At 39.5% G+C, this 11,778-nt stretch overlaps 1 protein-coding gene across 1 annotated transcript in view; it reads right to left on the bottom strand.

Annotated features, from left to right (window-relative positions):
• Window positions 1-11,274, bottom strand: part of APBB1IP (amyloid beta precursor protein binding family B member 1 interacting protein) — a 109,226-nt gene extending 97,952 nt beyond the window's left edge. The window contains exon 1 of the mRNA XM_079106500.1: window positions 10,918-11,274. The gene's annotated coding sequence lies outside the window, so the exon portion shown is untranslated. The remainder of the gene's footprint in view (window positions 1-10,917) is intronic.
• Between the last annotated feature and the right edge of the window lie 504 nt (window positions 11,275-11,778).

Below are 11,778 nucleotides of genomic sequence, written 5' to 3' on the forward strand. Positions count from 1 at the left end.
CACCACACTATGAGTTCAGACACAATACTGTAATTTCCTCCAAGCATGTGATACATACCTTGTAGCTCCTGGGTGATCTTAGACAAGTTATTTAACTTCTCTGTTAGCTTAGTTTTCTCATCTATAAAATGGCAACGAAAACAATTATTGCTACTTTAGATATTAGTACAAAATTACGATACTCTTTAGGGTTTTGTTTGCTTGTAGGTAGTGAATAAACACATATGCTTCCTTTATTTTCTCCAAGAATATGTTTGATATGATTCATAAAAACTTTAAAAATTTCTGGTTGTTATTTTTTTTAAGTTTCTGAAATTGAAATGCATCATTGATAATTTTTTTTTTTTTTTTTTTTGGTGGTGCTGGGGATCGAACCCAGGGCCCTGTGCTTGCAAGACAAGCACTCTACCGACTGAGCTATATCCCCAGCCCCATCATTGATAAATTTGATGTCCCACAGTACCTCATGTGTGCCTCCAAAGACACTATAAATAGGACATTTATTTATTTATGCATTTATATGCTTTAACCATTCTTAAAAGAAAATAAATATCTTTTTTTGAGAAGAAGTATTTCCAGTTGATACCCTCTAATATATTGACTTCACTCAGTAGTTTAAAGTCGTTATTTATGCTCTTACATGGGAGGTCTTTATGTTTACTACTCTTAAGTATTGACTAAATTAAACTAGTCTTTATTTTTGAACAGTCCTGCCTCTATGCTTATCATCTTAAAGCATTAAAGCGAGGGAAAAAAAACATCTTGGTTTAACTTAATCCAAGTCTTTCGTTTTATAATTGGGAAGACGGGGGGAAGATAAATGCCTTTTTCATAGTCTTCATTAGTTAATAATCATTCTACATCCCCTGAAAAAGAATTTAAGGTAATTTATGGATATAAGACAAGAAAATAGGAAATAGAATAGGATTTAAACAGCAGCTGAATTTGATCACAGATATGGTTCTGGGTCTTCAGGTGGCAAAAGCAGAAATGCAATCTTTACAAAATCAAAGATGCTTCTGAACTCTATCAGATCAATTCCTTAAGTAAAGCATGGAGTCCTTACAGTGGGTTGGGAACAATGTTTTAAATCTACTACATCCTTAGAAGTGAACAACCGGCTCCCAGCTTGCTTGTCTTCTCTCCTGCCTCCTAAGTCAGTTTTGCATCACATAGGAAAAGATTATTAGAAATGAAACATCCCTCCCATGTCTCACAACTTCTGTCTTTAGAAATGGTTGTTCTGTTACCCGCTGCTCCTTATGACATCTTGTTGGCACTCTTCACACACCTGCATCTGAGAGCTGAGAGGGCAGGAAACAACTTTACCTCTACAGTCAGTGACCCATATCCATGGGTCTCATCCATGGATATGACCAAACTCAGGATATATACATATATATATATATATGTAGAGAGAGAGAGAGAGAGAGAGAGAGAGAGAATATACATATAGAATATACAATATAAAATTGCATCGCTATACATGTCAAACTTTCTTGTCAGACTCTGAACAATACAGTGCAACTATTTACATAGCATCTACCTTGAATTAGGGACATTAACCAATCTAGATATGATTTAAAGCATATGGGAAAATGTGCATGGGATATACACAAACACTACACCATTTTATATAAGGGACTTGAGCATCTGCGGAAGAGTTCCTGGAACCAGCTTCCAGTAGAGAGCAAGGAATGATTGTACTAGTTTCCCACAGCTGCATGACAGAGTGTCCACAGAAAGTAACTGTTAAAAATGGTTAGACAGAGAAGGGAAGGATAAAGTGAAAGAATAGAAATATGTGTACTCTTATCATTTACCTATTGGTCATTTGACTGAAAGATGGTGATGACTATGCTTTATGTCCTTCAAGGCATATGAATAATAAAGGTTTATTTCCAATGTGAAAATACAGGAGAAAATATTTATTTTTGAAGGGAGTGTATTATTTTCATTTTGCTTTGTTCCAAATGTTGGAAACAAAATATTTCAACATCTTTTGAACCCTTACCATAAGTCAGGCATGATTCTAAGTGCTTCATATGTACAGACTCATTTGATAGCTAAGAATTCATAAGGGTTCATCCAGTGCCCCAGTGGACCTGCTGAAAATCTGCCCCCAGTTTAACAAAAGCCTTTCTTTGCTGTCAGATGCTGTCAACTAGTCTCTATATTTTTCTTTTCCTTACTATGGCTTGCACTACTTTTTGATAGAATGTTGTCGATTTTTAAGCACCGCTGAGTGAATGCTAATGAGAAATGTGACAACTACACTGTAACTAGGGAATCATATTTGCAGTAATGATTTGATACCTAGAACTCTCCTATAAATGGCAATTAACATGGTATGCCTTTGAAATAAGTATGAATATATCTGTTCTACTGGAATTCAGAAAGAAACAAAAGGTTTACACACACACACACACACACACACACACACACACACACACACACACACCGGTGTGTACAATCCTAAATCCACAATGGGATAGCTACTTCCGTCTGTTGCATTTCCAGAGTTGAACTGCTGCTTATTTGTAGAGCAGACACACCTTTAAAAGACCGAGCCACTGGGAAGAACATCTGTAAGTACAGTTTCTGGGATGGAGACTCAACCATTCTCAGCAAGAGAGAAACTGCACTGGAATCTCCCCGAGGCTTTTTCAAGCCATGCCCTAGACATTTCCAGCTCCATATTTCAATTTTACCACTGTCACCCTCTCCTGAAAGGGAGGTGTAATTTTGGGGTGGAGAACCACCGCAAGGAGAGTTGCCGTTGAGGAGGGGGTGTTTTGCTTGTGAACTAGTAGGCGGAAGTAAAAGTGGAAAAAAAAAAAAAAAAGAGTTGACAACATGGTTGCCAAGGGCAACAGATCACATTTTCAGGATGTGGGTTTAGGGCAAACTGATTTGCCATTTATTTCCAGTTCTTTTTCATTCTTGTGGCACATTCTTAGGCACAATCCAGAAAATATAAGGTGGAGAGAATGGATAAAAAAGGAAAGTAAGCAATGACAATTTGAGGTTGCTTGGTTTTGTGGCTAAATGGTTAATAAAGCAACCTGGGTGCAGGTTTAAATATGAATTCAAATCAGGTGCTAGAGACAATTTCACACGAATAGCAAATACTGTTCCCTCTTTTTTCCTTTAGCTTACTTGGGAATTCATCTAATGCCCTCTGTTCAGCTGCAGAGTTAACCTACAATGTCAGATATGATGTTTGTTGATTTATCTCAAGTTGTGCTGTATATTTCAGCAGTCGCTAGCCACATTCAGCTACTCAGCACTTGAATTGTGACTGATCTGAACGGAGACAAGCTATCTGTGTGAAAAGATATTGGATTTGGAAGATTTAGCATGAAAAAAATAGTTCACTCATAATTTTACTATTACTGGAATTTGACATAAATTCAAATAATATTAAAGAACAATCTTTATCATTAAATAAAATATATCATTAAAATTAATGCTATTGTTTCTTTCTGCCACGTGGCTTCTGGAAACTCTAAAGCTCCACATGTGGTTTGCATGTTTCAACTGGATAGCACTGTCTGGAGTATCACTATGCTTACCTTAGTTTTTGACTCTAAGATGAACAGTTGTAACACATGAATGCAGTCTGAATATTACTCATCAGGGGTTAAATCAGAATCACCTCATTTCCTTTCCCACTGTATTTTAAGGTCCAGCACTGTTAAGCTGTTTTAAGCCTGGTGCTTGGGCAGGCTTCTTCCATATAGTTACCTGGAAATGCTTTTATCCTTCAGAGTGCCCCTTGGTCACCCCACACAAAGTCTTCTCTACTGTCAATGTCTTTACTGTACTACTTCTGCATCTATCACTGTACACTATGCACTGTGATGTGTTTGTTTACAGACTAGTCTCTCCCACTAGACTGGAAGCTTCTAGAGATAAGGGACCAGATCTTTTTGTATTGCATATCCCTCCACGGTGGCACTTGGTTGGCCCTTAGTAGATATGATTGAAGCTGGAAGGAAAAACCAAGTTCCACTTATATTATAATAAGCATTTGATGCAACTAAAGGGAATGTTCCGTTCCGGCTCCCACTCTGTAAACCTGGCTTTGAGGATAGTGAATGTAGTGAGCTGCCTCAGAGTTTCAGCTTCTTATGTGACAGTGGTTGTAAGGCCATTTTCTTTGGACATCGTACTGCATTTGTCCAAGTTCATGGCCCAGCAACTTCATTTCTGTTTGCTGCTTCCAACAAGGAAAATATAATGTACCAGAATTCTAAACACGTGGACAAAAAGTCTTGGCTTGTTAAGCACAGCATTTATGGAGTTGAATTAGAAGAAGTATAAAAATGTGGATGGAGATGTAGTTCAGTGATACCAGCCCTTCCCCCTCAAAAAAAGAGGGAAGTTATTTTAAGGCGATAATACTGCATCTCAAATATAATCAGTTCATTGACTTAACTGTCAGTTGTGAATCTTATCAGCAGAGATGAATGAGCTTGTTAATCCTATAAATACAGTAGCCTTCAATAATCATATTTAACCAGTAACTTAGTTTGATAATACATTGTGATACAATGTGAAATCACCTGAAAACTATTTTTTAGGATCCTCCCCCTTGCCCCCGGCTGCCATGAAGCCTATGCATTAATAATTATTTAATTTTTGAGACAAAATGCAAATAATACACTTATAGACTGGATTTTTGCTCTGTGAAAAATGTGGTCTATGAAATAGTCATCATGGACTTTTAGCAGCATTCCACCAAATACAGTATTATTATGTTGTAATTGTGCTGCTTGGATCCCTATTAATGATTGCTAAATGTCAGTTAGGTTGATCTCTCTGAGGAGCTACTTCCTGCCCACTTCTGGCTTTCCAAATATCTGAGCAGGGTCATCTCACCTCCTTCAGCAGCTCCTAGCAAAGCTTAGTCTTTCATTCTTGAATCCATTTGAAATCCAGCTGTATAAAGAGGAAGCTCCCCTCTCTTCCAAGTCTGGTCTTAGATTTTGAAAACAGAAACATCTTTAACCTCTGGGCACAAAAAGCTCTTTTGTGGAAAAGGCCTCAGTCCTTCCTCCCTCTGAATCTTGTTTGAACTTTTCTATTGCACACAGCATCCGTGTCACTGGTTAAAATTTTATGGACAAATATAGGGCTTTATATTGTTCATTTCTCGCTTTTTCATTTATTAAAAATAATAATTCTCATGGTCCCAGAAGTTACAGAAGTGGACTGTTATTGATTCATTATGTTCTTATTTAGCTACATAGTAAAGATTGCTTATTGGCACTTTCCTAAATTTTGAAAGAAGGTTTAAAAGATTTAGGATCCCCAAGATCTGGTTTCATGTTCAATTTCTTACTCGGTGTAACCTTGGGCAAATTCTTTAATCTCTTCAAACTGTCAGTTTTAATTAATAAAATGGGAATAATCACGGTATCTTCCTAGTTACTTAGCCTTATGTATAATAAGCACATCATTACCAATTGCTACTTTATATTCATAAATCAAACTGAACCTCTGATCATCTCCTTTCTAACTTCCCATCTTAGTAGATCATAATTCCATCCTTCTAGTTGTTTAGATCAAACACTTTGGACTCATCCCTGGCTTCTCTTTCTCTTGTACCCCACATCAACTCTTAGAAAATCCTGTTGGTGCCAAGTTCAAAAAATGTGCAAAATGCTGAAACTTCCTAATAGACTCGTCCCTCTATAACTGCAGAGATCACTCGCATACATCATGCATCCCTTGATCACTTGCCTGTACCACACAGGCCTTCTGGCTGTCCTCCTATAACACCATGCCCTGGCCCTGGCTGTTCCCTTTGCTCAGAGCACTGTTCCCCTGATGGTTAACTCCATCGTCTCTTCCAAATCTTTGCTTAGATCTTACCATCTCAGCGAGGCCACGCCTGCACATCTTATTCAAAACACAACTTCACCTTGGTCAAGTTAGTCTTTTTTTTTTTTTTTTTTTTTGGTACCAGGGATTGAACCCAGGGGTGCTTAGTAACTGAGCCACATCCCCAGCCCTTTTCATTTTTTCATTTAGAGACAGGGTCTTGCTAAGTTGCTTAGGACCCCACTAAGTTATTATTATAATTTTTTTTTGATATAGGGCCTTGCTGAGTTGCTGAGGCTGGCTTTGTACTTGCAATCCTCCTGCCTCAGCCTCCCTAGTTGCTGGGATTACAGGCGTGCACCACCAGGCCTGGAACTTAGTCTTTTTTAGGGTCCTTTTCACTTAATACTATATTAGTCACTTATTTATTATGTCTATCAAATATTCTTTGTCTTCCCCCTAGAACAGAAGCTCTATAAATGCTGAGGCCTTTGTCTCATCTGTTCACTGATGGTTACTAAGCACCTAAAATAGTGCTCAGCTAATATTTTTGACTGAAAATGATTGCTGTGTCTTTAAAGTAGAAATCTAAGTAATATGAAAAAATTGGCAGGGTCTAAAGTACCCACTTTATTACACTTAAAAATTATAGTCATCTACTGATGATCTTGATCCTTCATTAATGACTAAGAAATCACTATTTCTGTGGTACGTACTCTTAAATCATTTCTAGTATGCTTTGCTTTTATGTTATTTAAAGTAAATTGTTTTTACTTGGTGGAACACTCTCCGACCATTCTTAGCGTCAGTAGCGTTCCTAATTTCAGTTTCCAAGTGCCTAGGTCCTCTAATCCCCAGCCTGACAACAAACTTTGCAAAGGTATGTGCATGATTCTTAAATGCTTTTAACAAACTAGCACATTTAGAATAATGTTACCTTTAGAGCAGATAGGACACTGTTACTAGAAGGAGGCCAGGAGATGTACTGGTAATACTGGTGACACATACCCAGATGATGGCTTTCTTACCTTTTATTATAATGCCCAGTTATATATTTTTATTCTGTATTACAAATATATATGTATTCATTTGTATATATGAAATCATTTATAATAAATATGAAGGAAAAATATAGTTCACTTGTTCTAATATTACTTTTTATTTTTCTTCAGTTTGAAATGACAGAGCTTTCTGGATATAAATCTTCCAGCCAGTTGTGGAAACATAATTGTTGTGTGATGAAGCATTTATCCCCTCTCCCAGCCCACAACCATCTCACTGATGAATCTGCGATATGAAACCAAATCAGAAAGAGTTCCATCAGAATTTGATAAAAAAAAAAAGACTTACTACTTTGTTGATTTAATCAACATAGCAGGCTGTCATGAGGAATTTAAATATAATAAAGATAAAAATAAAAACACATGATTGCTGCCAAAGCAGATTATTTTTTCAAAAGACAAATATAAAGATAATGACTTTAACATTGATTATACTATCTGGTCTTCTCACTGTAACAATCCAAGTTCTTTGCTTGGTTACTTTCTATTCATCCTCCTTCCCCGACCCCAATCTGGTGTAGGGACCCAATATGTGTTCACATAGCACATGACTCAGGTCATTTGTTGAATATAACTTCCTAGTTATGCTTCCCTTTCTAGACTGTAAGCTCGTTGAGGAGAGGATCCATGCTTTCTCACCATTGGTACCCTAGTCTTCAATGTGGCACCTCAATGTGGCCTGGTTTAAACATCAGCTCTGCATCTTATTCCCTGTGTAAGTTTCTTACCCTCTCTGTGCTTTCAAATTCACAATGATGAAAAGGGAGTGATAACAGTCTAAGCCCAAGATGCAAGGATAAACAAAATGATACCTCTAAAATAGTTAGCACAGCATCTGGTACATGACTGAGTGTCCTTAATCTAAAAATTAAAATCCCAAATCCTCCAAAATCAGAAACAATTTTGAATGCCAACATGGAAAATTCCACACCTGACCTCATGTGACAGGTCACAGTCAAATGCCGGCTTATCACATACAGTTTATCCAAGGGAAAAATTACTCTCCAGGCCCCATGAGGCAACAATATACAAGGTTTGTTTCATGTACAAAATTATTTTAAAATATTGTATAAAATAATCTTTAGGTTATGTATATAAGGAGTATTTGAAATCAAAAGGGAATATTGTGTTTAGACTTGGGGTTCATCCTTTAGATATCTCATTATTTATATGTAAATATTCCAAAATTTAAAAAATTCAAAATCTAAAATATTTACAGTCAAAATATTTTGGATAAGTGGTACTCAACCTGTATAAACTAAAGGAACATTATAATAAAATGTTATTTACTATTACCATATGGGGATCAAAACGGAACCTGAGTTGACAGAAAAGAAATCTCATAATTTTAATGATTCAAGTTCATAGTCAATGCTAAGGAAATGTTTGGAAATGGAGCCAAGAATTCAAGTCACAGAGTATGTACTGAGATTGTGTAGTGCTCTGGAGCAGAGTGACATTTCTACCAGCTCAAGCCTCATTGTTGACCGAAGGATCAAAATTTGGGACCAAAGGTCAACTGAGATTCAGGGAGCTTCATACATTTTGATGGTACCACCCAGAATGAATTGAAATATCCTGAACTTTTAGCAAACACATTTTGAGTCCTGACTATGGTGATGGAATTGTCTAGATAATGGGGATACAGTGGTGGTGGGTGCTGTCTTCTCCCAGATGCTGTTCTCAGGCCCCACCCTGCCATGCTACTGTACAATCCAGTCCCTAGTGCTGTTTTCCCTTCTGTAGAAAAATGTAATTGTTACTTTTCTAGATACTTTCTCTAAAGTTCATGTTTTTCATGATCATTATATTTGCCACATATATAAAAATCAATATCCAACTAGTGCCCCTACCTAATATCAGTCAGTCTTAAAATCTACTATTTATTATATACCTGAATTTACATAATAAAGACTTAAAGTTCCTTGACACTTAAGATAACAGCACTGATATAAAACACACACATAACTTTTCATTTTGAAAATGCCAATTATATCAATAATAATTGCTCTATCTTGAGGTTCTATTTAGTTCAAAATTGTTCCATTTTGCAAACTCCTAAGATCTTTCTTTTGCCTTTAAACAAACTTTTGAGGTTCTAGAAAACTGTAAAGTTGGCTGTCTGTTAGGCTATAGAACACAAACTTAGTTTATTCTAAAATTTGTGGACTCACTGAAAGGCTTTAGGTATAAAAATAAATAAAATAGAAGAAAATTAGAAATAAATGAAAATAATAATGCTATTTTGAAGAAAATTCAAGGTGGCATATCAAAAACAATAAAACAGTTTATGACAATAAACTTTATAAATAGTTCATTTATCTATAACAAAGTTAAAAAGGCAAAAAATGTGGGAAATTGGTATGCAGCTTGGGATATAAATATAAAAAATTTAATGGGTGCTACATAGACGAGTACTGTGTGTAAGATTCAAAGTAGCTACCTGTTTCAAAGTTATATTTTTTGAGAAATAGCAATAGAGCACTTTTGAAATGTAACATTGATCTGTGGCTATTCTCTGTTTTTCAATAGAATGGAAAGTTTCTATTTTACATATAGGCTAGAAATCGACTTTTTACTTTTCAGAAACAAGACTTTAAAAGTGTTACTATTCCAGAACTTAACAAAATCCGTCAGCATTATTATTATTTTGTAGCAATGAGGATTGAACCCACCCCCTGGGCATGCTGGTGCTCTTCCACTGAGCTTTGTCCCAGTCCCTTGCTATCGGGATCATTTCCTCCATTATTACACAGTCTAATCATCTCACTTTACTGTTAAGTTATCTGAGGTCCAGAGAGGTCAAAACAATTTCAGGTCAGCTTTGTCTGGGAGTTAGAACCCAAGTCTCAAATACCCAGAAAAGACACAAATAGTAGTAAGAATGTAAAAATTATGAAGTATGAATACTTTGGGGATGACATTAAATTTCACAACCATGGAGCTCACAGGAAATACCACTGGAAACACTGAGGAGGATTTCTTCACAGATGCCTGCTAACCTTGCTAGGCAGCATTTCTGGCCCATGTGCCATGCCAGTATTTCAGTGAGGCCCAGAGGAAATAGCGCTCTGGGTTTATTTAAAAGGACAAGGTTCTCTTTCTGAAATTTCAGTTTGGACCCCCTGATTTAAAACTGAGCAAAGGAAGTACCCTTGCCAGTGTTTAAACCACATTATACCACCAGAAAGCATACCTGGAGGGGTAATACTTTCTTTTCTTACTCATTTCTCTTTCTCCAACAATCACATTTAAAGTTCCTTCCAAAAGCACTTTGCTGGGAGTGGCTCTAGGAAACATATTTTGCTTTCCATCCTGGTATGAATGCTAAGAAATACCTTCCCAGAGGGAAAAGAAGAGGTACACCCGTCAAAGGGGCAAGGTCTTTATCCCAGGAGAGCTTGCCGGGGACACACGGACATTTTGGTGAGTTTCTTTGAAAAGGCCTACTGCACCTTCACTCTAAGCCAAACGATGAAACTTATGTCTGGTGTCCAAATTTTAAAATGAAAAGGAGACTATTTCGGAGGAAACAGTAATTTTGATAAAAGAAGACACAGTTGTCTAAAAGTTTTAAAGAAAGGAAACACTTTGAGATGTATCTGGCAGCCATCGACACCAATTCTCCCAGGACTTGCATTTAAACTGGGGTCCCAGAGCGGGGGAATTCCTCCAGCTTCGGTCAGGTTGGGGCTCCTGGACGTGCTGGACCCGCGAGGGTGCACATCAGTTCCCTGTTCAACCTTGTAGCAATTTCCTGGGCAGGAAATCTGTCAAATCTGATGAAACAGAATGCGGCGAAGCCTAAACCGAGACCCAACCCCTGGCGCCAACTGGGTTGGGTGCGGAGGGGACCCCGGGGACCGGCTGGTACCCTCCAGGGTCCGGCCAGGGGCGCGTGTTCCCGTGGCCAGCGCCGGGAGCCGCGCCGGGCCTCGGGCACCACAGGCATGACACATGGTCCGGTGATGCCCGAGGGGCTGAAGTCGCCGCTCGCGGGGCTCCGGACCCGGCGGGAGCCGCTTACCTCGACGGCTCTGCGGGGACTGACGCGCGGAGACGCGGTGGGGGCGCCCGGCGGGCTGGGCAGCTGGGGGCGGGCGGCGGGGCAGGCGGCGCGGTCGCCCTCGGCTCTGAGGTCGGCTGCACCCTGGCTCGAGGTCCGCCGCCCCGGGGAGGAAGTGGTGTCGGCCCTCCCCTTTCCACGCAGCGCGCAGACGGGTGGCGCTCGCCGCGCTGCTTTGCACCGAGGTGCTCGGAGGCGTCTGGTTAGGGGCCAGGGACTCAGAAACAGGGCTGCAGGACCCCTAAAGCTCGCGGGCTGCTCTCCCAACTCATCAGGCCTGTGCCTTCTTTCCTTTATGTACCCTCCCCCACACCCGAGAATAAACAAACGAAAAAAAAGCCCAACAACGAAAACGATGTTTGTTTTGTTTGGTTTTTAACTCTGGGACAAGATGCGCCTTCCTCCTTCATCCTTCTCCCACGTGCGCGGGTCTCAGGAGCGTCCCCTGGCGAGCGTCCCCCATCTTTGTAGCCTTGATAAATTAAGAACTGAGGAACTCCGGGCCAAGCCTGGTTCCACAAAAGGCGTAGAACCCACTCTGTTTTGCAACCGTCATCCGAAGCGTTACTTCAGCCTTCTCTGTGCTTCCTCTTTCGGGCCACTTGGGTAAGGCTTCCCGGTCTTGCAGTCTGCCCACAGGGCATGCGGCATGGGACAGCACAGAAGAGTGACTGGGTGCCAGGGGTGGCCAGGTGACACCGGAGGGAGTCAGGGCCTGGGTGAGGGCAGAGAGGAAGGGTGTGCTCAGCATTTCTCAACCATCAGCGTGGCAACCCCATCAGATACAGTGATGAAAATAAGTGATGCAAATGCACAGGGTCC

This window comes from Sciurus vulgaris (assembly GCF_902686455.1).
Source record: "Sciurus vulgaris genome assembly, chromosome: 12".
Classification (NCBI taxonomy): Eukaryota; Metazoa; Chordata; class Mammalia; order Rodentia; family Sciuridae; genus Sciurus; species Sciurus vulgaris.